At 47.9% G+C, this 21,721-nt stretch overlaps 13 non-coding genes and 3 pseudogenes across 13 annotated transcripts; all 16 read left to right on the top strand.

The window, feature by feature from the left end:
* Window positions 1-1,293: 1,293 nt before the first annotated feature.
* LOC139619827 (U2 spliceosomal RNA) lies at window positions 1,294-1,497 on the top strand (annotated as a pseudogene).
* Window positions 1,498-1,892: 395 nt separating this feature from the next.
* Window positions 1,893-2,007, top strand: LOC139619317 (U5 spliceosomal RNA). The gene has a single exon (XR_011690317.1). It is a non-coding gene; the product is annotated as a U5 spliceosomal RNA (small nuclear RNA).
* Window positions 2,008-2,171: 164 nt separating this feature from the next.
* LOC139619776 (U2 spliceosomal RNA) lies at window positions 2,172-2,363 on the top strand. The gene has a single exon (XR_011690671.1). It is a non-coding gene; the product is annotated as a U2 spliceosomal RNA (small nuclear RNA).
* A 387-nt stretch (window positions 2,364-2,750) lies between these two features.
* On the top strand, window positions 2,751-2,865 carry LOC139618914 (U5 spliceosomal RNA). Its single transcript, XR_011689919.1, has one exon. It is a non-coding gene; the product is annotated as a U5 spliceosomal RNA (small nuclear RNA).
* A 5,748-nt stretch (window positions 2,866-8,613) lies between these two features.
* On the top strand, window positions 8,614-8,792 carry LOC139619812 (U2 spliceosomal RNA; annotated as a pseudogene).
* Window positions 8,793-9,187: 395 nt separating this feature from the next.
* On the top strand, window positions 9,188-9,302 carry LOC139618913 (U5 spliceosomal RNA). The gene has a single exon (XR_011689918.1). It is a non-coding gene; the product is annotated as a U5 spliceosomal RNA (small nuclear RNA).
* Window positions 9,303-9,466: 164 nt separating this feature from the next.
* Window positions 9,467-9,658, top strand: LOC139619764 (U2 spliceosomal RNA). Its single transcript, XR_011690668.1, has one exon. It is a non-coding gene; the product is annotated as a U2 spliceosomal RNA (small nuclear RNA).
* A 395-nt stretch (window positions 9,659-10,053) lies between these two features.
* LOC139618912 (U5 spliceosomal RNA) lies at window positions 10,054-10,168 on the top strand. Its single transcript, XR_011689917.1, has one exon. It is a non-coding gene; the product is annotated as a U5 spliceosomal RNA (small nuclear RNA).
* Window positions 10,169-15,910: 5,742 nt separating this feature from the next.
* On the top strand, window positions 15,911-16,084 carry LOC139619704 (U2 spliceosomal RNA; annotated as a pseudogene).
* A 399-nt stretch (window positions 16,085-16,483) lies between these two features.
* On the top strand, window positions 16,484-16,598 carry LOC139618911 (U5 spliceosomal RNA). The gene has a single exon (XR_011689916.1). It is a non-coding gene; the product is annotated as a U5 spliceosomal RNA (small nuclear RNA).
* Window positions 16,599-16,762: 164 nt separating this feature from the next.
* On the top strand, window positions 16,763-16,954 carry LOC139619752 (U2 spliceosomal RNA). The gene has a single exon (XR_011690667.1). It is a non-coding gene; the product is annotated as a U2 spliceosomal RNA (small nuclear RNA).
* A 395-nt stretch (window positions 16,955-17,349) lies between these two features.
* On the top strand, window positions 17,350-17,464 carry LOC139618910 (U5 spliceosomal RNA). The gene has a single exon (XR_011689915.1). It is a non-coding gene; the product is annotated as a U5 spliceosomal RNA (small nuclear RNA).
* A 164-nt stretch (window positions 17,465-17,628) lies between these two features.
* Window positions 17,629-17,820, top strand: LOC139619741 (U2 spliceosomal RNA). Its single transcript, XR_011690666.1, has one exon. It is a non-coding gene; the product is annotated as a U2 spliceosomal RNA (small nuclear RNA).
* Window positions 17,821-18,207: 387 nt separating this feature from the next.
* Window positions 18,208-18,322, top strand: LOC139618909 (U5 spliceosomal RNA). Its single transcript, XR_011689914.1, has one exon. It is a non-coding gene; the product is annotated as a U5 spliceosomal RNA (small nuclear RNA).
* Window positions 18,323-18,486: 164 nt separating this feature from the next.
* Window positions 18,487-18,678, top strand: LOC139619439 (U2 spliceosomal RNA). The gene has a single exon (XR_011690434.1). It is a non-coding gene; the product is annotated as a U2 spliceosomal RNA (small nuclear RNA).
* A 395-nt stretch (window positions 18,679-19,073) lies between these two features.
* On the top strand, window positions 19,074-19,188 carry LOC139618908 (U5 spliceosomal RNA). The gene has a single exon (XR_011689913.1). It is a non-coding gene; the product is annotated as a U5 spliceosomal RNA (small nuclear RNA).
* The last annotated feature ends 2,533 nt before the right edge of the window (window positions 19,189-21,721 follow it).

The raw sequence follows: 21,721 nt of genomic DNA, 5'->3' as shown, positions 1-21,721 counted from the left end.
TGTCTCTCTGCTCTGGGCCTCTGAAGGTCCTAGGGGTAAGTTTTGAGTCGCCTCATGGTGCCACAGTGAACTGGACGAGGCGTCTGGAGGCGGTCCAGAGGAAGATTTCTCTCTGGAAGAGTAGGTGCCTGACGTTTGTAGGGAAGGTACTTGTTCTCAAGGTGGATGTTTTGCCTTCTCTCCTGTACCTGGCTTACATATATCCACTACCAGTCAGTATGAGGAGGCCTCTCATGCGTCACGTATTCGGTTTTATTTGGGGGGGGAGATATGAGTATGTTGCGAGGGCCCGCATGTTGGCAGGGGTTGAGGAAGGGGGGAGAGATGTGCCACATCTGCCACTGAAGTTGGACTGCATTTTCGTTTCTTTTATGTGTAGGGAATTAGCTGGCCCAGTGGTTCACCCCTCTGGCTATTTTTTGCGCCTCTTTTTTGCCTACCAAGCAAGGCAGCTTTTGGTTTGGGACAACTTGGCTCCCCGGGTAGAGCAGCAACCATGGCACTACCGCCATGCAGCCAGGTGGCTGCGGGCGCACCCGGAGGCTTCTGCACCAGCCCTGCAACTTAATCACAGGGCCCTCTACAAAGAGGTTAAGCAAAGGGTCATTGCACCTCCGGTCCCAGGAATATTGCCAAGTGTTTGGAGGGGGATTCAGCCTCATGGGCTTGATAATGGCCTTAAGGACCTGAACTGGTTGTGCCTCCATAAGTGTTTGCCAGTACAAGACATCATGTACCGGCATGGGTTGGCAAGGTCTCCGGTGTGTCCTAGGATTGGGTGCTCGGTAGAGGAGACAATTAGGCATGTAATGTGGGACTGTCCCTTTTCTAGGGTAGTATGGGAAAGGGTGGAGCTGTGGCTACGGAAGGGAGTCTTTGGGTTCCAACTATCATGGGAAATGGTTGAGAGGGGGGTGGGAACAGGACTGGGTTGGGCAAAATTAGCTGTTTGGCTAGTAATTAGCATGGTAAAGAGAGGCTTGTGGGTGGCTAGACAGGACCTAATTAAGAACAACAGATGCAGTAGAGTGGATGGGGTGGTGAGCAGAGTAAAAGCAGACTTGAAGAGGAGAATTGAGAGGGACATCCTGAAGTGGGGAATGCATGCTGCTTTAGAGAGGTGGAAGGGGGGTTTTGGTCTGTGGGATTGAAATAGGGGGGGGGGGGGGGTAGGATGTTTAAGGTAAACTTTTGTTTGGCTTGGTTTGTTTTGTTTGAACAAAATGGATGGAGTGGGTCAATTGTGTTTTGGATTTTTGGACCTCATATGTAAACTGTTTTCTTTGTTTTGTGACATTTGTTTTGGAGTGAGGAACTGAAATAAAAAAAAAAATAAAAAAAAATCTGTTCTTATCAGTTTAATATCTGATATGTCCTCTACCCGAGGACAAACATATTAAACGGATTTTTAGAACTGGGAGCTGAAAAAGGGGCTTGCTCCGTTCACTCCACGCATCGACCTGGCATTGCAGTGCCGCCGGGAACGGTGCACCCTTCTCTGGCCGTGTGGAAAAGCAAGCAAGCAAGCAAGCAAGCAAAAAATGACGCAAACGTACAGTTTCAAATGCCCCTCTGGCAGTGGCTGGAGGAAGGTGAGTCAACCTGCCCCACAGCTGATATCCCTCACGCGCCCTGGAAGGGCTGCTAGCCTCCAATCAACCCCGCATTTTCCCTGTATTTTGGTCCCCGGGGGCCTGCAAGCGCCTGATAACTTGAGAAATTTGTGGGGATTGCATGTTGAGGCCCAGACACTTTTCTCCACAGCCCGATTGGCTAGAGCCCGTGACAACATGGGGAGGGGGCGGGGATTTGGCAAGCTAAGAGAAGGCTACCGTGAGGGCGGTGACTGGGACCAATGGGGTCCTCGGCCGCTCTTGAGGAGAGGCCTGTACTGACTCTGGTTTTTCTTCATCACGCACAAGTCTTTCGCCTTTTACTAAAGACTTCCGTGGAGAGGAACACCAATGAGTTTAAGCTATTTTTGGCAGGCTCTGCCGTATGGCTGAGCCCTTTGAGTTTGTGAAAAGTCAAACAGCTGTCGAGGTCAGGAATGGGGAGGTGGGCGGAGGTGGTGAAAAGCAGCCATTGCTCCGCTCATGTCAAAAGCAGCCAACCGCGACCAGCGAGATTTGTGCCAAGAGCCTGGCTGGAACGCCAGACACTTTGGGCCCATCGCTTCTCGGCCTTTTGGCTAAGATCAAGTGTAGTATCTGTTCTTATCAGTTTAATATCTGATATGTCCTCTACCCGAGGACAAACATATTAAACGGATTTTTAGAACTGGGAGCTGAAAAAGGGGCTTGCCCCGTTCACTCCACGCATCGACCTGGCATTGCAGTGCCGCCGGGAACGGTGCACCCTTCTCTGGCCGTGTGGAAAAGCAAGCAAGCAAGCAAGCAATGACGCAAACGTACAGTTTCAAATGCCCCTCTGGCAGTGGCTGGAGGAAGGTGAGTCAACCTGCCCCACAGCTGATATCCCTCACGCGCCCTGGAAGGGCTGCTAGCCTCCAATCAACCCCGCATTTTCCCTGTATTTTGGTCCCCGGGGGCCTGCAAGCGCCTGATAACTTGAGAAATTTGTGGGGATTGCATGTTGAGGCCCAGACACTTTTCTCCACAGCCCGATTGGCTAGAGCCCGTGACAACATGGGGAGGGGGCGGGGATTTGGCAAGCTAAGAGAAGGCTACCGTGAGGGCGGTGACTGGGACCAATGGGGTCCTCGGCCGCTCTTGAGGAGAGGCCTGTACTGACTCTGGTTTCTCTTCATCACGCACAAGTCTTTCGCCTTTTACTAAAGACTTCCGTGGAGAGGAACACCAATGAGTTTAAGCTATTTTTGGCAGGCTCTGCCGTATGGCTGAGCCCTTTGAGTTTGTGAAAAGTCAAACAGCTGTCGAGGTCAGGAATGGGGAGGTGGGCGGAGGTGGTGAAAAGCAGCCATTGCTCCGCTCATGTCAAAAGCAGCCAACCGCGACCAGCGAGATTTGTGCCAAGAGCCTGGCTGGAACGCCAGACACTTTGGGCCCATCGCTTCTCGGCCTTTTGGCTAAGACTGCGGTCGCCTCCTTTTGATGGTTAAATTCTTGCCTGTTGTGGCTCTGAGTTAAACCAGCTCTTGGGAGGAAATTGTCTACATTCCTTGTTTAAAGTTGTGCAACTTTTCTGTAGTTGCATATCTTAAACAAATAGGAATTCATTGGCCCAGAGAATCTCTTACCTGCGCTCTGCCGGATTCAACACCTTGTCCAGGCCAAAACTTGAAAAGGTAAGTACGTTTTTAGATTTTTTTCCTTTTTATATTTTTAATTGTATTTACTTATTTATTGTTCATTGTTTTTTTTGTCCATTGTAAGTTTTTTACTGATTTTAGATCCTTTTAGCTTGTGGTGCCTCCACCATGTCGGCCACCCATGCCAACATGCGGAGGCACCACAGCGTCCGTTTTAAGTTTAAAGAAAAGGATGGAAAGCTCCTGGAGATGTCAAGGCTAGATTTCTCCAGGAAGCTAATCCAACAGGCTTTGAAATTCACAGCAAACGATTTGAATTGTATTTTGACACTACCATTAAATACAGGTTTTGATGTAAGCTTCCAGTCTGCGGCTATCTTGAGAGAATTTTGGACAAGATTTGAGTCTGTGAAACCCCAGTTTTCTGCATTTGTTGTTGAAAAACTGACTGATAATGCATTGAAAACAGTCATTGTCAGAATGTTTAATGAGACAGTGAATGCAGAAGACATTTGTATATGGCTGGGGAGATACTGCACTGTTAAAGGCCAGGCTACCAAAGTGAGAGATGAGGACGGCATCTGGAATTGCGCTTGGAGGGTCCCCATTCAACAATGGCAGGACCCCCAGGGCTTCCAAGGCCTGAAACATCTGCCGTCAATGATAGTTCTGGGTGAAAACAGGGGCTACATCCACTACCAAGGTCAGCCCAAGCTCTGCCGCAAGTGCGGTGAGCATGGGCACCTGGTAGAAGCGTGCACAAAAACCTTTTGTGGAAAGTGTAGAGAAATTGGGCACACTTTTGAGGAGTGCACCAATGGCAGGAAGTGCAACCTTTGTGGAGAAACAAATCATCTCTTCAGAGCTTGCCCCAAATCGTTTGCCAACAAACTAAAGGCAGCAAAAGCCAATGAACAAAATGGAGGACAAAAAGAAAAAGAGCAGGTTGAAGAGGCTGGGCAGGAAAATTCAAATCTCCCGCCAGATACTGTGATTGGAGAGGAGGGATCATGTGAGGCGGGAGAGGGGGAGGGGCCTGCAACAGCCCCATCAATGGAGAGTGGAGAGGAGGATGGGGAGATGCAGGAAGTGGGCGGAGCTAGTTCAGAAATGGAAGATTTTCAACCACCTGAAAATAGTGAGGATGCCCCCCTCCCCGATGCCCAGCAAACAAAGAGACTTGCATCGGAATTGTCCTCTGAGTCTCCTGTAGCCTCAGAGAAGAGGGGAAGAGTTGGGACTCTCTCAGACAGTTCATCTGTGGAGGAGCCCAGAGTCTTCCCCTCCAATTCACCAAATGAAGTCTCTTTCCTGACAGTAGCTCTACAATCAACCCCTAAGGACTCCAAGCTAAATGCAGCCTTGCGTCAAAGGCCAACCCCCAGAGTCCGACGGGGGAATGGAGCTCAACTCCCTCCTTCATCACCTGTTGAAGTGAAGGAGGAGCCCCGTTCACAAGAAATAGTCTAACTGCCTTTTTTTAAAAAAAAAAAAGATATTTTAGCATCTTAAACCTCTATTTAGTGTTTTTAAAATTTCATACCTGTTGTTTTTAATCATACTCATGACACTCACCTTCTCAACCATCAATGTGAGAAGTGTGAAGTCGAGAGTTAGAGCCCAGAGTGTTTTATCCTTTCTTAATTCTACAAAGTCAGATGTGTTTTTAATGCAGGAATGTGGCATACCGTTTTTAAAACACTACCGACAGTGGGAGGAGATGTGGCCACAGACATCGATATGGAGCGGATCAAACCAAAATAAGAACGATGGAGTGGCCATTTTAATAAAAAACCCTCAGGTTCTGGTGAAGGGTAGCACTGTGGTGAGAGACGGTAGGGCACTTTTAGCACACTTGACCTTTATGGGACAGGATTTTAACCTTCTCAATATTTATGGCTTTAACGACAAAAATGACAGGTATGACCTTTTAGAAGACCTGCAGTCCCACATGCTAGGGAGAGTGCCATTAGTTTTAGGAGGTGATTTTAACTGTATTTTAAGTCGAAAAGATAGAAAAAGAACAGGGGAAGATTTTAAAATTGACAAAACATCGGTTTTATTACAGGGCATATGCAGGGATTTTAAACTACAAGACTGTTTTAAAACCATGCATCCCAGAGAGGAGGGCTTCACCTGGTTCAGTGGTGATGGCACCAGAGCCTCTCGCATAGATTTTATTTTCACACGGGACTGCCCGCCGACCGATGCTAGATTGACCCCTGTTTTCTTTTCTGACCACCTGATGCTCTCCTGCACCCTTTCACTCTCTTCAGGTGTGACTTTTGGAAGTGGTCTGTGGAAACTCAACTGCTCCCTGCTTGAAGATCAACATCTAGTTCAGCAGTACAGGGAGCAGTACCGAGAGTGGCAGACCCTTCAAGACATGTACGATACACGAGCACACTGGTGGGAGATGGTGAAGGGAAAGACCCAGACTTTTTTCAGACAGGCAGGCAAAAAAAGAAAGGGCAAGGAGAACAGACGCATGATGGGACTGCAGAAGCGACTACAGCGCTATTTTAACCTCAACCAAAATGGAATGGATTTTAATGAAGAAATTAGAGAAATCAAATCAGAGATGTCGGTTTTAGCTGAAATTAAAAGCAAGGGTGTCATTTTAAGGAGCAGGGAACGGGAAATAGAGGAGGGTGAGAAGTGCACCAGGTATTTTTTTAAGAAAATTGTTAGTAAAGGGGGGACCATTTTAAAACTAAAAAAGGAAAACGGGTGCATAACAGAGAATATCGAAGAAATTAAACAGATTGTGGAAAATTTTTACGTAGAATTGTATAAAGAAAAGCCCATTAGAATAGACACCATGAATGAAGTTTTAAAATCCATCGATAAAAAAGTAAAAGACAGTGTGCTTTTAACCCAAGATTTTACCATTCTAGAGTTAAATAAATGTTTGTCAAGTTTTAAAAAAGGGAAGTCCCCAGGACAGGATGGACTTCCCTTGGAATTTTATTTGACCTTTTGGGACATTTTAGCACCTGATTTGATCGATGTTTTTAAAGACTTTGAGCACCTAGACCGACTTCCTGACAGTTTTAGAGTAGGGATAGTGACTCTACTGCACAAAAACAAAGACAAGACCGACCTGATGAACTGGAGACCTATCGCACTTTTAAACCTTGATTGTAAACTTTTTAGCAAACTTTTAGCCTCACGTATGTCCTTGTTTTTAAAGGGGGTGATTCACCCGGATCAAGGCTGTGCCATCCCAGGGAGGAAGATCACCGACAGCCTGGTACTGATCCGAGACACCATCTGTTACGCGAGAGACAGAAACATCCGGCTAGTAGTCCTAAATTTAGATTTTGAGAAAGCCTTCGATCGGGTCTCGCACCAGTACCTTTTCAAGGTACTGCAAAAAATGGGGTTCCCAGAAAGGTTTCTAGCTTGGGTGGGATTGCTGTATCGGGACATTACCAGCAAATTTGTGATTAACGGGCATTTGACAAAAGCAGTCGATATTAACTGCGGTGTCCGTCAGGGTTGTCCGTTATCTGCCCTCCTATACATAACATGTATAGAACCGCTGGCACAGATCTTGAGAAGGGATCAACGAATCAATGGGTTGGGAGTACCGGGGAGCGGGGGACTGGACACCAAGTGTATTTTATACATGGACGACGTGAACATTTTATGCACCGACCTTTTATCCGTCAACAGGACGCTGGACTTGACTGACTGGTTTGGACAGGCTTCTGGGTCAAAGTTGAACAAAAACAAGACCCAAGCCCAATTTTATGGACCGTGGACAGCGACTGAGATGACAGGACTCCCTTTGACTGTGACCCAGACTGACCAAAAAATACTGGGGATCAAATTTGACAGGGAGGGAGAAGGAACAACAAATTGGCCAGACGTGGTAGGGAAAGTAAAACAAAGACTAGGATATTGGGGACTTAGAGGACTGACTATTGAAGGAAAGGTTTTAATCATCAAAGCGGTGATTTTACCTTTGCTTTTACTCATCAGTTCTGTTTTTATCCCACCTAGGAGAGTGCTTTTAGATCTGGAGCGAGCCATCTTTTATTTCCTGTGGGGCTCCAAGTGGGAGAGACTGAGGAGGGAGGTCATGAAAAGGCCAAAAGAGAAAGGAGGAAAAGGAGTGCCTGACCTGTACTTGTTTTTAGGAAGCCGATACACCGCACTACACCTCAAACAAGCCACAGACCCATCCGGAAACCCCAAAACTACAGCCATGACACGTTTCTGGATGGGATCGTACCTCAGACGATTGAAGATTTTACCTACAGATCTTAAAGTACCCGTGTCTTTTAGCCTGCCACCAGCCTATGCTTTTATCCCGACGTTTTTAAAGCATTTTAAACTGGAGCAGGAGGAGCTGCATATTTTAACCAACCACCGTTCTCTGATCTCTGTTGTGCAGGAGCAGGAGCCAGTGAGTCCAGTGCGCGGGCTCGCATTTGGCGAGCCCTCAACAGTTTGGCGCAACGTGAACCATTCCGCTCTTCCAAACAGACTCCGGGACCTGTCATGGATGGTGGCTCATGAGATTCTCCCAGTCAGGTCCGTCATGCACTCCCGGGGCATGTCAACACGCTCAACCTGCCCCCGACCCGGTTGTGGCGCGCCAGAGTCGGTGAGGCATTTGCTCTGGGAGTGCAGCGCTGCCGTAGACCAGTGGGCAATGGCCGGCTCCTTGCAATTCCCGTACTTGCCAGCAAGGGAGGTCCTTACAGCACAACTGGTGCTGTATGGGGTGAGCCAAAAAACACTGAAGAACGATGACTTTGCCCAGATGTGGCTCACCCTAGCCGCCATCAAAGACGCCATATGGACCTCCAGAAACTTGCTGGTAAGGAAGCACATGCAGATCCCCCCCGTGGCTGTGATCCGGATGGCTGTAGGCGGCAGGCCTAGGACACAGCCACAAAGAAGCATCGCCTCTGTGCCCATTCGGACGAAGGAGCCGGAGCCACACATGAAAAGGTCAAAGCAGCGGCGGCCTGGCTCTCCGGGTGAGGCAGGTGGGAAGGAGCAACAGGGTGAGGATCTCCTCTGAGCACCACGACAGGATCCCGAGAGACCAAATGTTTGGGGGAGCGGAATGAGTGACCCTGGGTAGGGACTCATTCTGCTCCTGCACAAAATTAGAAAGAAGAGAAGTTTTAAACCAATGCACTCCCTTTTTAAAGATTTGGGACACTCCATGGTTTTCATTTGTGAGATGGATTTTATGTTTGACAACATGTAAAACCCCTTGAAATATTTGTTTTTAATGTTTTAAAAAAAAAAAACAAACAAACAATGGTTTTACAACTATTTATCATATTGTTGTGATTATAATGTACCCTTTGTATCTCAAGATGTAAACCTTCTTTGAAAAAACTGAAATGAGTGTCAATAAATCTTTTCGAAAGAAAAAAAAAATCTGTTCTTATCAGTTTAATATCTGATATGTTCTCTACCCGAGGACAAACATATTAAACGGATTTTTAGAACTGGGAGCTGAAAAAGGGGCTTGCTCCGTTCACTCCACGCATCGACCTGGCATTGCAGTGCCGCCGGGAACGGTGCACCCTTCTCTGGCCGTGTGGAAAAGCAAGCAAGCAAGCAAGCAAGCAAACAATGACGCAAACGTACAGTTTCAAATGCCCCTCTTGCAGTGGCTGGAGGAAGGTGAGTCAACCTGCCCCACAGCTGATATCCCTCACGCGCCCTGGAAGGGCTGCTAGCCTCCAATCAACCCCGCATTTTCCCTGTATTTTGGTCCCCGGGGGCCTGCAAGCGCCTGATAACTTGAGAAATTTGTGGGGATTGCATGTTGAGGCCCAGACACTTTTCTCCACAGCCCGATTGGCTAGAGCCCGTGACAACATGGGGAGGGGGCGGGGATTTGGCAAGCTAAGAGAAGGCTACCGTGAGGGCGGTGACTGGGACCAATGGGGTCCTCGGCCGCTCTTGAGGAGAGGCCTGTACTGACTCTGGTTTCTCTTCATCACGCACAAGTCTTTCGCCTTTTACTAAAGACTTCCGTGGAGAGGAACACCAATGAGTTTAAGCTATTTTTGGCAGGCTCTGCCGTATGGCTGAGCCCTTTGAGTTTGTGAAAAGTCAAACAGCTGTCGAGGTCAGGAATGGGGAGGTGGGCGGAGGTGGTGAAAAGCAGCCATTGCTCCGCTCATGTCAAAAGCAGCCAACCGCGACCAGCGAGATTTGTGCCAAGAGCCTGGCTGGAACGCCAGACACTTTGGGCCCATCGCTTCTCGGCCTTTTGGCTAAGATCAAGTGTAGTATCTGTTCTTATCAGTTTAATATCTGATATGTCCTCTACCCGAGGACAAACATATTAAACGGATTTTTAGAACTGGGAGCTGAAAAAGGGGCTTGCCCCGTTCACTCCACGCATCGACCTGGCATTGCAGTGCCGCCGGGAACGGTGCACCCTTCTCTGGCCGTGTGGAAAAGCAAGCAAGCAAGCAAGCAAGCAAACAATGACGCAAACGTACAGTTTCAAATGCCCCTCTGGCAGTGGCTGGAGGAAGGTGAGTCAACCTGCCCCACAGCTGATATCCCTCACGCGCCCTGGAAGGGCTGCTAGCCTCCAATCAACCCCGCATTTTCCCTGTATTTTGGTCCCCGGGGGCCTGCAAGCGCCTGATAACTTGAGAAATTTGTGGGGATTGCATGTTGAGGCCCAGACACTTTTCTCCACAGCCCGATTGGCTAGAGCCCGTGACAACATGGGGAGGGGGCGGGGATTTGGCAAGCTAAGAGAAGGCTACCGTGAGGGCGGTGACTGGGACCAATGGGGTCCTCGGCCGCTCTTGAGGAGAGGCCTGTACTGACTCTGGTTTCTCTTCATCACGCACAAGTCTTTCGCCTTTTACTAAAGACTTCCGTGGAGAGGAACACCAATGAGTTTAAGCTATTTTTGGCAGGCTCTGCCGTATGGCTGAGCCCTTTGAGTTTGTGAAAAGTCAAACAGCTGTCGAGGTCAGGAATGGGGAGGTGGGCGGAGGTGGTGAAAAGCAGCCATTGCTCCGCTCATGTCAAAAGCAGCCAACCGCGACCAGCGAGATTTGTGCCAAGAGCCTGGCTGGAACGCCAGACACTTTGGCTTCTCGGCCTTTTGGCTAAGACTGCGGTCGCCTCCTTTTGATGGTTAAATTCTTGCCTGTTGTGGCTCTGAGTTAAACCAGCTCTTGGGAGGAAATTGTCTACATTCCTTGTTTAAAGTTGTGCAACTTTTCTGTAGTTGCATATCTTAAACAAATAGGAATTCATTGGCCCAGAGAATCTCTTACCTGCGCTCTGCCGGATTCAACACCTTGTCCAGGCCAAAACTTGAAAAGGTAAGTACGTTTTTAGATTTTTTTCCTTTTTATATTTTTAATTGTATTTACTTATTTATTGTTCATTGTTTTTTTGTCCATTGTAAGTTTTTTACTGATTTTAGATCCTTTTAGCTTGTGGTGCCTCCACCATGTCGGCCACCCATGCCAACATGCGGAGGCACCACAGCGTCCGTTTTAAGTTTAAAGAAAAGGATGGAAAGCTCCTGGAGATGTCAAGGCTAGATTTCTCCAGGAAGCTAATCCAACAGGCTTTGAAATTCACAGCAAACGATTTGAATTGTATTTTGACCCTACCATTAAATAAAGGTTTTGATGTAAGCTTCCAGTCTGCGGCTATCTTGAGAGAATTTTGGACAAGATTTGAGTCTGTGAAACCCCAGTTTTCTGCATTTGTTGTTGAAAAACTGACTGATAATGCATTGAAAACAGTCATTGTCAGAATGTTTAATGAGACAGTGAATGCAGAAGACATTTGTATATGGCTGGGGAGATACTGCACTGTTAAAGGCCAGGCTACCAAAGTGAGAGATGAGGACGGCATCTGGAATTGCGCTTGGAGGGTCCCCATTCAACAATGGCAGGACCCCCAGGGCTTCCAAGGCCTGAAACATCTGCCGTCAATGATAGTTCTGGGTGAAAACAGGGGCTACATCCACTACCAAGGTCAGCCCAAGCTCTGCCGCAAGTGCGGTGAGCATGGGCACCTGGTAGAAGCGTGCACAAAAACCTTTTGCGGAAAGTGTAGAGAAATTGGGCACACTTTTGAGGAGTGCACCAATGGCAGGAAGTGCAACCTTTGTGGAGAAACAAATCATCTCTTCAGAGCTTGCCCCAAATCGTTTGCCAACAAACTAAAGGCAGCAAAAGCCAATGAACAAAATGGAGGACAAAAAGAAAAAGAGCAGGTTGAAGAGGCTGGGCAGGAAAATTCAAATCTCCCGCCAGATACTGTGATTGGAGAGGAGGGATCATGTGAGGCGGGAGAGGGGGAGGGGCCTGCAACAGCCCCATCAATGGAGAGTGGAGAGGAGGATGGGGAGATGCAGGAAGTGGGCGGAGCTAGTTCAGAAATGGAAGATTTTCAACCACCTGAAAATAGTGAGGATGCCCCCCTCCCCGATGCCCAGCAAACAAAGAGACTTGCATCGGAATTGTCCTCTGAGTCTCCTGTAGCCTCAGAGAAGAGGGGAAGAGTTGGGACTCTCTCAGACAGTTCATCTGTGGAGGAGCCCAGAGTCTTCCCCTCCAATTCACCAAATGAAGTCTCTTTCCTGACAGTAGCTCTACAATCAACCCCTAAGGACTCCAAGCTAAATGCAGCCTTGCGTCAAAGGCCAACCCCCAGAGTCCGACGGGGGAATGGAGCTCAACTCCCTCCTTCATCACCTGTTGAAGTGAAGGAGGAGCCCCGTTCACAAGAAATAGTCTAACTGCCTTTTTTTTTTAAAAAAAAAGATATTTTAGCATCTTAAACCTCTATTTAGTGTTTTTAAAATTTCATACCTGTTGTTTTTAATCATACTCATGACACTCACCTTCTCAACCATCAATGTGAGAAGTGTGAAGTCGAGAGTTAGAGCCCAGAGTGTTTTATCCTTTCTTAATTCTACAAAGTCAGATGTGTTTTTAATGCAGGAATGTGGCATACCGTTTTTAAAACACTACCGACAGTGGGAGGAGATGTGGCCACAGACATCGATATGGAGCGGATCAAACCAAAATAAGAACGATGGAGTGGCCATTTTAATAAAAAACCCTCAGGTTCTGGTGAAGGGTAGCACTGTGGTGAGAGACGGTAGGGCACTTTTAGCACACTTGACCTTTATGGGACAGGATTTTAACCTTCTCAATATTTATGGCTTTAACGACAAAAATGACAGGTATGACCTTTTAGAAGACCTGCAGTCCCACATGCTAGGGAGAGTGCCATTAGTTTTAGGAGGTGATTTTAACTGTATTTTAAGTCGAAAAGATAGAAAAAGAACAGGGGAAGATTTTAAAATTGACAAAACATCGGTTTTATTACAGGGCATATGCAGGGATTTTAAACTACAAGACTGTTTTAAAACCATGCATCCCAGAGAGGAGGGCTTCACCTGGTTCAGTGGTGATGGCACCAGAGCCTCTCGCATAGATTTTATTTTCACACGGGACTGCCCGCCGACCGATGCTAGATTGACCCCTGTTTTCTTTTCTGACCACCTGATGCTCTCCTGCACCCTTTCACTCTCTTCAGGTGTGACTTTTGGAAGTGGTCTGTGGAAACTCAACTGCTCCCTGCTTGAAGATCAACATCTAGTTCAGCAGTACAGGGAGCAGTACCGAGAGTGGCAGACCCTTCAAGACATGTACGATACACGAGCACACTGGTGGGAGATGGTGAAGGGAAAGACCCAGACTTTTTTCAGACAGGCAGGCAAAAAAAGAAAGGGCAAGGAGAACAGACGCATGATGGGACTGCAGAAGCGACTACAGCGCTATTTTAACCTCAACCAAAATGGAATGGATTTTAATGAAGAAATTAGAGAAATCAAATCAGAGATGTCGGTTTTAGCTGAAATTAAAAGCAAGGGTGTCATTTTAAGGAGCAGGGAACGGGAAATAGAGGAGGGTGAGAAGTGCACCAGGTATTTTTTTAAGAAAATTGTTAGTAAAGGGGGGACCATTTTAAAACTAAAAAAGGAAAACGGGTGCATAACAGAGAATATCGAAGAAATTAAACAGATTGTGGAAAATTTTTACGTAGAATTGTATAAAGAAAAGCCCATTAGAATAGACACCATGAATGAAGTTTTAAAATCCATCGATAAAAAAGTAAAAGACAGTGTGCTTTTAACCCAAGATTTTACCATTCTAGAGTTAAATAAATGTTTGTCAAGTTTTAAAAAAGGGAAGTCCCCAGGACAGGATGGACTTCCCTTGGAATTTTATTTGACCTTTTGGGACATTTTAGCACCTGATTTGATCCATGTTTTTAAAGACTTTGAGCACCTAGACCGACTTCCTGACAGTTTTAGAGTAGGGATAGTGACTCTACTGCACAAAAACAAAGACAAGACCGACCTGATGAACTGGAGACCTATCGCACTTTTAAACCTTGATTGTAAACTTTTTAGCAAACTTTTAGCCTCACGTATGTCCTTGTTTTTAAAGGGGGTGATTCACCCGGATCAAGGCTGTGCCATCCCAGGGAGGAAGATCACCGACAGCCTGGTACTGATCCGAGACACCATCTGTTACGCGAGAGACAGAAACATCCGGCTAGTAGTCCTAAATTTAGATTTTGAGAAAGCCTTCGATCGGGTCTCGCACCAGTACCTTTTCAAGGTACTGCAAAAAATGGGGTTCCCAGAAAGGTTTCTAGCTTGGGTGGGATTGCTGTATCGGGACATTACCAGCAAATTTGTGATTAACGGGCATTTGACAAAAGCAGTCGATATTAACTGCGGTGTCCGTCAGGGTTGTCCGTTATCTGCCCTCCTATACATAACATGTATAGAACCGCTGGCACAGATCTTGAGAAGGGATCAACGAATCAATGGGTTGGGAGTACCGGGGAGCGGGGGACTGGACACCAAGTGTATTTTATACATGGACGACGTGAACATTTTATGCACCGACCTTTTATCCGTCAACAGGACGCTGGACTTGACTGACTGGTTTGGACAGGCTTCTGGGTCAAAGTTGAACAAAAACAAGACCCAAGCCCAATTTTATGGACCGTGGACAGCGACTGAGATGACAGGACTCCCTTTGACTGTGACCCAGACTGACCAAAAAATACTGGGGATCAAATTTGACAGGGAGGGAGAAGGAACAACAAATTGGCCAGACGTGGTAGGGAAAGTAAAACAAAGACTAGGATATTGGGGACTTAGAGGACTGACTATTGAAGGAAAGGTTTTAATCATCAAAGCGGTGATTTTACCTTTGCTTTTACTCATCAGTTCTGTTTTTATCCCACCTAGGAGAGTGCTTTTAGATCTGGAGCGAGCCATCTTTTATTTCCTGTGGGGCTCCAAGTGGGAGAGACTGAGGAGGGAGGTCATGAAAAGGCCAAAAGAGAAAGGAGGAAAAGGAGTGCCTGACCTGTACTTGTTTTTAGGAAGCCGATACACCGCACTACACCTCAAACAAGCCACAGACCCATCCGGAAACCCCAAAACTACAGCCATGACACGTTTCTGGATGGGATCGTACCTCAGACGATTGAAGATTTTACCTACAGATCTTAAAGTACCCGTGTCTTTTAGCCTGCCACCAGCCTATGCTTTTATCCCGACGTTTTTAAAGCATTTTAAACTGGAGCAGGAGGAGCTGCATATTTTAACCAACCACCGTTCTCTGATCTCTGTTGTGCAGGAGCAGGAGCCAGTGAGTCCAGTGCGCGGGCTCGCATTTGGCGAGCCCTCAACAGTTTGGCGCAACGTGAACCATTCCGCTCTTCCAAACAGACTCCGGGACCTGTCATGGATGGTGGCTCATGAGATTCTCCCAGTCAGGTCCGTCATGCACTCCCGGGGCATGTCAACACGCTCAACCTGCCCCCGACCCGGTTGTGGCGCGCCAGAGTCGGTGAGGCATTTGCTCTGGGAGTGCAGCGCTGCCGTAGACCAGTGGGCAATGGCCGGCTCCTTGCAATTCCCGTACTTGCCAGCAAGGGAGGTCCTTACAGCACAACTGGTGCTGTATGGGGTGAGCCAAAAAACACTGAAGAACGATGACTTTGCCCAGATGTGGCTCACCCTAGCCGCCATCAAAGACGCCATATGGACCTCCAGAAACTTGCTGGTAAGGAAGCACATGCAGATCCCCCCCGTGGCTGTGATCCGGATGGCTGTAGGCGGCAGGCCTAGGACACAGCCACAAAGAAGCATCGCCTCTGTGCCCATTCGGACGAAGGAGCCGGAGCCACACATGAAAAGGTCAAAGCAGCGGCGGCCTGGCTCTCCGGGTGAGGCAGGTGGGAAGGAGCAACAGGGTGAGGATCTCCTCTGAGCACCACGACAGGATCCCGAGAGACCAAATGTTTGGGGGAGCGGAATGAGTGACCCTGGGTAGGGACTCATTCTGCTCCTGCACAAAATTAGAAAGAAGAGAAGTTTTAAACCAATGCACTCCCTTTTTAAAGATTTGGGACACTCCATGGTTTTCATTTGTGAGATGGATTTTATGTTTGACAACATGTAAAACCCCTTGAAATATTTGTTTTTAATGTTTTAAAAAAAAAACAAACAAACAAACAATGGTTTTACAACTATTTATCATAGTGTTGTGATTATAATGTACCCTTTGTATCTCAAGATGTAAACCTTCTTTGAAAAAACTTGAAATGAGTGTCAATAAATCTTTTCGAAAGAAAAATCTGTTCTTATCAGTTTAATATCTGATATGTCCTCTACCCGAGGACAAACATATTAAACGGATTTTTAGAACTGGGAGCTGAAAAAGGGGCTTGCTCCGTTCACTCCACGCATCGACCTGGCATTGCAGTGCCGCCGGGAACGGTGCACCCTTCTCTGGCCGTGTGGAAAAGCAAGCAAGCAAGCAAGCAAGCAAGCAAACAATGACGCAAACGTACAGTTTCAAATGCCCCTCTGGCAGTGGCTGGAGGAAGGTGAGTCAACCTGCCCCACAGCTGATATCCCTCACGCGCCCTGGAAGGGCTGCTAGCCTCCAATCAACCCCGCATTTTCCCTGTATTTTGGTCCCCGGGGGCCTGCAAGCGCCTGATAACTTGAGAAATTTGTGGGGATTGCATGTTGAGGCCCAGACACTTTTCTCCACAGCCCGATTGGCTAGAGCCCGTGACAACATGGGGAGGGGGCGGGGATTTGGCAAGCTAAGAGAAGGCTACCGTGAGGGCGGTGACTGGGACCAATGGGGTCCTCGGCCGCTCTTGAGGAGAGGCCTGTACTGACTCTGGTTTCTCTTCATCACGCACAAGTCTTTCGCCTTTTACTAAAGACTTCCGTGGAGAGGAACACCAATGAGTTTAAGCTATTTTTGGCAGGCTCTGCCGTATGGCTGAGCCCTTTGAGTTTGTGAAAAGTCAAACAGCTGTCGAGGTCAGGAATGGGGAGGTGGGCGGAGGTGGTGAAAAGCAGCCATTGCTCCGCTCATGTCAAAAGCAGCCAACCGCGACCAGCGAGATTTGTGCCAAGAGCCTGGCTGGAACGCCAGACACTTTGGGCCCATCGCTTCTCGGCCTTTTGGCTAAGATCAAGTGTAGTATCTGTTCTTATCAGTTTAATATCTGATATGTCCTCTACCCGAGGACAAACATATTAAACGGATTTTTAGAACTGGGAGCTGAAAAAGGGGCTTGCCCCGTTCACTCCACGCATCGACCTGGCATTGCAGTGCCGCCGGGAACGGTGCACCCTTCTCTGGCCGTGTGGAAAAGCAAGCAAGCAAGCAAGCAAGCAAACAATGACGCAAACGTACAGTTTCAAATGCCCCTCTGGCAGTGGCTGGAGGAAGGTGAGTCAACCTGCCCCACAGCTGATATCCCTCACGCGCCCTGGAAGGGCTGCTAGCCTCCAATCAACCCCGCATTTTCCCTGTATTTTGGTCCCCGGGGGCCTGCAAGCGCCTGATAACTTGAGAAATTTGTGGGGATTGCATGTTGAGGCCCAGACACTTTTCTCCACAGCCCGATTGGCTAGAGCCCGTGACAACATGGGGAGGGGGCGGGGATTTGGCAAGCTAAGAGAAGGCTACCGTGAGGGCGGTGACTGGGACCAATGGGGTCCTCGGCCGCTCTTGAGGAGAGGCCTGTACTGACTCTGGTTTCTCTTCATCACGCACAAGTCTTTCGCCTTTTACTAAAGACTTCCGTGGAGAGGAACACCAATGAGTTTAAGCTATTTTTGGCAGGCTCTGCCGTATGGCTGAGCCCTTTGAGTTTGTGAAAAGTCAAACAGCTGTCGAGGTCAGGAATGGGGAGGTGGGCGGAGGTGGTGAAAAGCAGCCATTGCTCCGCTCATGTCAAAAGCAGCCAACCGCGACCAGCGAGATTTGTGCCAAGAGCCTGGCTGGAACGCCAGACACTTTGGGCCCATCGCTTCTCGGCCTTTTGGCTAAGATCAAGTGTAGTATCTGTTCTTATCAGTTTAATATCTGATATGTCCTCTACCCGAGGACAAACATATTAAACGGATTTTTAGAACTGGGAGCTGAAAAAGGGGCTTGCCCCGTTCACTCCACGCATCGACCTGGCATTGCAGTGCCGCCGGGAACGGTGCACCCTTCTCTGGCCGTGTGGAAAAGCAAGCAAGCAAGCAAGCAATGACGCAAACGTACAGTTTCAAATGCCCCTCTGGCAGTGGCTGGAGGAAGGTGAGTCAACCTGCCCCACAGCTGATATCCCTCACGCGCCCTGGAAGGGCTGCTAGCCTCCAATCAACCCCGCATTTTCCCTGTATTTTGGTCCCCGGGGGCCTGCAAGCGCCTGATAACTTGAGAAATTTGTGGGGATTGCATGTTGAGGCCCAGACACTTTTCTCCACAGCCCGATTGGCTAGAGCCCGTGACAACATGGGGAGGGGGCGGGGATTTGGCAAGCTAAGAGAAGGCTACCGTGAGGGCGGTGACTGGGACCAATGGGGTCCTCGGCCGCTCTTGAGGAGAGGCCTGTACTGACTCTGGTTTCTCTTCATCACGCACAAGTCTTTCGCCTTTTACTAAAGACTTCCGTGGAGAGGAACACCAATGAGTTTAAGCTATTTTTGGCAGGCTCTGCCGTATGGCTGAGCCCTTTGAGTTTGTGAAAAGTCAAACAGCTGTCGAGGTCAGGAATGGGGAGGTGGGCGGAGGTGGTGAAAAGCAGCCATTGCTCCGCTCATGTCAAAAGCAGCCAACCGCGACCAGCGAGATTTGTGCCAAGAGCCTGGCTGGAACGCCAGACACTTTGGGCCCATCGCTTCTCGGCCTTTTGGCTAAGATCAAGTGTAGTATCTGTTCTTATCAGTTTAATATCTGATATGTCCTCTACCCGAGGACAAACATATTAAACGGATTTTTAGAACTGGGAGCTGAAAAAGGGGCTTGCTCCGTTCACTCCACGCATCGACCTGGCATTGCAGTGCCGCCGGGAACGGTGCACCCTTCTCTGGCCGTGTGGAAAAGCAAGCAAGCAAGCAAGCAAGCAAACAATGACGCAAACGTACAGTTTCAAATGCCCCTCTGGCAGTGGCTGGAGGAAGGTGAGTCAACCTGCCCCACAGCTGATATCCCTCACGCGCCCTGGAAGGGCTGCTAGCCTCCAATCAACCCCGCATTTTCCCTGTATTTTGGTCCCCGGGGGCCTGCAAGCGCCTGATAACTTGAGAAATTTGTGGGGATTGCATGTTGAGGCCCAGACACTTTTCTCCACAGCCCGATTGGCTAGAGCCCGTGACAACATGGGGAGGGGGCGGGGATTTGGCAAGCTAAGAGAAGGCTACCGTGAGGGCGGTGACTGGGACCAATGGGGTCCTCGGCCGCTCTTGAGGAGAGGCCTGTACTGACTCTGGTTTCTCTTCATCACGCACAAGTCTTTCGCCTTTTACTAAAGACTTCCGTGGAGAGGAACACCAATGAGTTTAAGCTATTTTTGGCAGGCTCTGCCGTATGGCTGAGCCCTTTGAGTTTGTGAAAAGTCAAACAGCTGTCGAGGTCAGGAATGGGGAGGTGGGCGGAGGTGGTGAAAAGCAGCCATTGCTCCGCTCATGTCAAAAGCAGCCAACCGCGACCAGCGAGATTTGTGCCAAGAGCCTGGCTGGAACGCCAGACACTTTGGGCCCATCGCTTCTCGGCCTTTTGGCTAAGACTGCGGTCGCCTCCTTTTGATGGTTAAATTCTTGCCTGTTGTGGCTCTGAGTTAAACCAGCTCTTGGGAGGAAATTGTCTACATTCCTTGTTTAAAGTTGTGCAACTTTTCTGTAGTTGCATATCTTAAACAAATAGGAATTCATTGGCCCAGAGAATCTCTTACCTGAGCTCTGCCGGATTCAACACCTTGTCCAGGCCAAAACTTGAAAAGGTAAGTACGTTTTTAGATTTTTTTCCTTTTTTATATTTTTAATTGTATTTACTTATTTATTGTTCATTGTTTTTTTGTCCATTGTAAGTTTTTTACTGATTTTAGATCCTTTTAGCTTGTGGTGCCTCCACCATGTCGGCCACCCATGCCAACATGCGGAGGCACCACAGCGTCCGTTTTAAGTTTAAAGAAAAGGATGGAAAGCTCCTGGAGATGTCAAGGCTAGATTTCTCCAGGAAGCTAATCCAACAGGCTTTGAAATTCACAGCAAACGATTTGAATTGTATTTTGACCCTACCATTAAACAAAGGTTTTGATGTAAGCTTCCAGTCTGCGGCTATCTTGAGAGAATTTTGGACAAGATTTGAGTCTGTGAAACCCCAGTTTTCTGCATTTGTTGTTGAAAAACTGACTGATAATGCATTGAAAACAGTCATTGTCAGAATGTTTAATGAGACAGTGAATGCAGAAGACATTTGTATATGGCTGGGGAGATACTGCACTGTTAAAGGCCAGGCTACCAAAGTGAGAGATGAGGACGGCATCTGGAATTGCGCTTGGAGGGTCCCCATTCAACAATGGCAGGACCCCCAGGGCTTCCAAGGCCTGAAACATCTGCCGTCAATGATAGTTCTGGGTGAAAACAGGGGCTACATCCACTACCAAGGTCAGCCCAAGCTCTGCCGCAAGTGTGGTGAGCATGGGCACCTGGTAGAAGCGTGCACAAAAACCTTTTGCGGAAAGTGTAGAGAAATTGGGCACACTTTTGAGGAGTGCACCAATGGCAGGAAGTGCAACCTTTGTGGAGAAACAAATCATCTCTTCAGAGCTTGCCCCAAATCGTTTGCCAACAAACTAAAGGCAGCAAAAGCCAATGAACAAAATGGAGGACAAAAAGAAAAAGAGCAGGTTGAAGAGGCTGGGCAGGAAAATTCAAATCTCCCGCCAGATACTGTGATTGGAGAGGAGGGATCATGTGAGGCGGGAGAGGGGGAGGGGCCTGCAACAGCCCCATCAATGGAGAGTGGAGAGGAGGATGGGGAGATGCAGGAAGTGGGCGGAGCTAGTTCAGAAATGGAAGATTTTCAACCACCTGAAAATAGTGAGGATGCCCCCCTCCCCGATGCCCAGCAAACAAAGAGACTTGCATCGGAATTGTCCTCTGAGTCTCCTGTAGCCTCAGAGAAGAGGGGAAGAGTTGGGACTCTCTCAGACAGTTCATCTGTGGAGGAGCCCAGAGTCTTCCCCTCCAATTCACCAAATGAAGTCTCTTTTCTGACAGTAGCTCTACAATCAACCCCTAAGGACTCCAAGCTAAATGCAGCCTTGCGTCAAAGGCCAACCCCCAGAGTCCGACGGGGGAATGGAGCTCAACTCCCTCCTTCATCACCTGTTGAAGTGAAGGAGGAGCCCCGTTCACAAGAAATAGTCTAACTGCCTTTTTTTAAAAAAAAAAAAAGATATTTTAGCATCTTAAACCTCTATTTAGTGTTTTTAAAATTTCATACCTGTTGTTTTTAATCATACTCATGACACTCACCTTCTCAACCATCAATGTGAGAAGTGTGAAGTCGAGAGTTAGAGCCCAGAGTGTTTTATCCTTTCTTAAATCTACAAAGTCAGATGTGTTTTTAATGCAGGAATGTGGCATACCGTTTTTAAAACACTACCGACAGTGGGAGGAGATGTGGCCACAGACATCGATATGGAGCGGATCAAACCAAAATAAGAACGATGGAGTGGCCATTTTAATAAAAAACCCTCAGGTTCTGGTGAAGGGTAGCACTGTGGTGAGAGACGGTAGGGCACTTTTAGCACACTTGACCTTTATGGGACAGGATTTTAACCTTCTCAATATTTATGGCTTTAACGACAAAAATGACAGGTATGACCTTTTAGAAGACCTGCAGTCCCACATGCTAGGGAGAGTGCCATTAGTTTTAGGAGGTGATTTTAACTGTATTTTAAGTCGAAAAGATAGAAAAAGAACAGGGGAAGATTTTAAAATTGACAAAACATCGGTTTTATTACAGGGCATATGCAGGGATTTTAAACTACAAGACTGTTTTAAAACCATGCATCCCAGAGAGGAGGGCTTCACCTGGTTCAGTGGTGATGGCACCAGAGCCT

This window comes from Trachinotus anak, unplaced genomic scaffold (genome assembly GCF_046630095.1).
Source record: "Trachinotus anak isolate AG129_WGS33_773 ecotype Australia unplaced genomic scaffold, CSIRO_AGI_Tana_v1 ptg000003l, whole genome shotgun sequence".
NCBI classification, from domain to species: domain Eukaryota; kingdom Metazoa; phylum Chordata; class Actinopteri; order Carangiformes; family Carangidae; genus Trachinotus; species Trachinotus anak.
The sequence above is the reverse complement of the archived record's forward strand: the minus strand, read 5'-3'. Positions and strand labels throughout refer to the sequence as shown.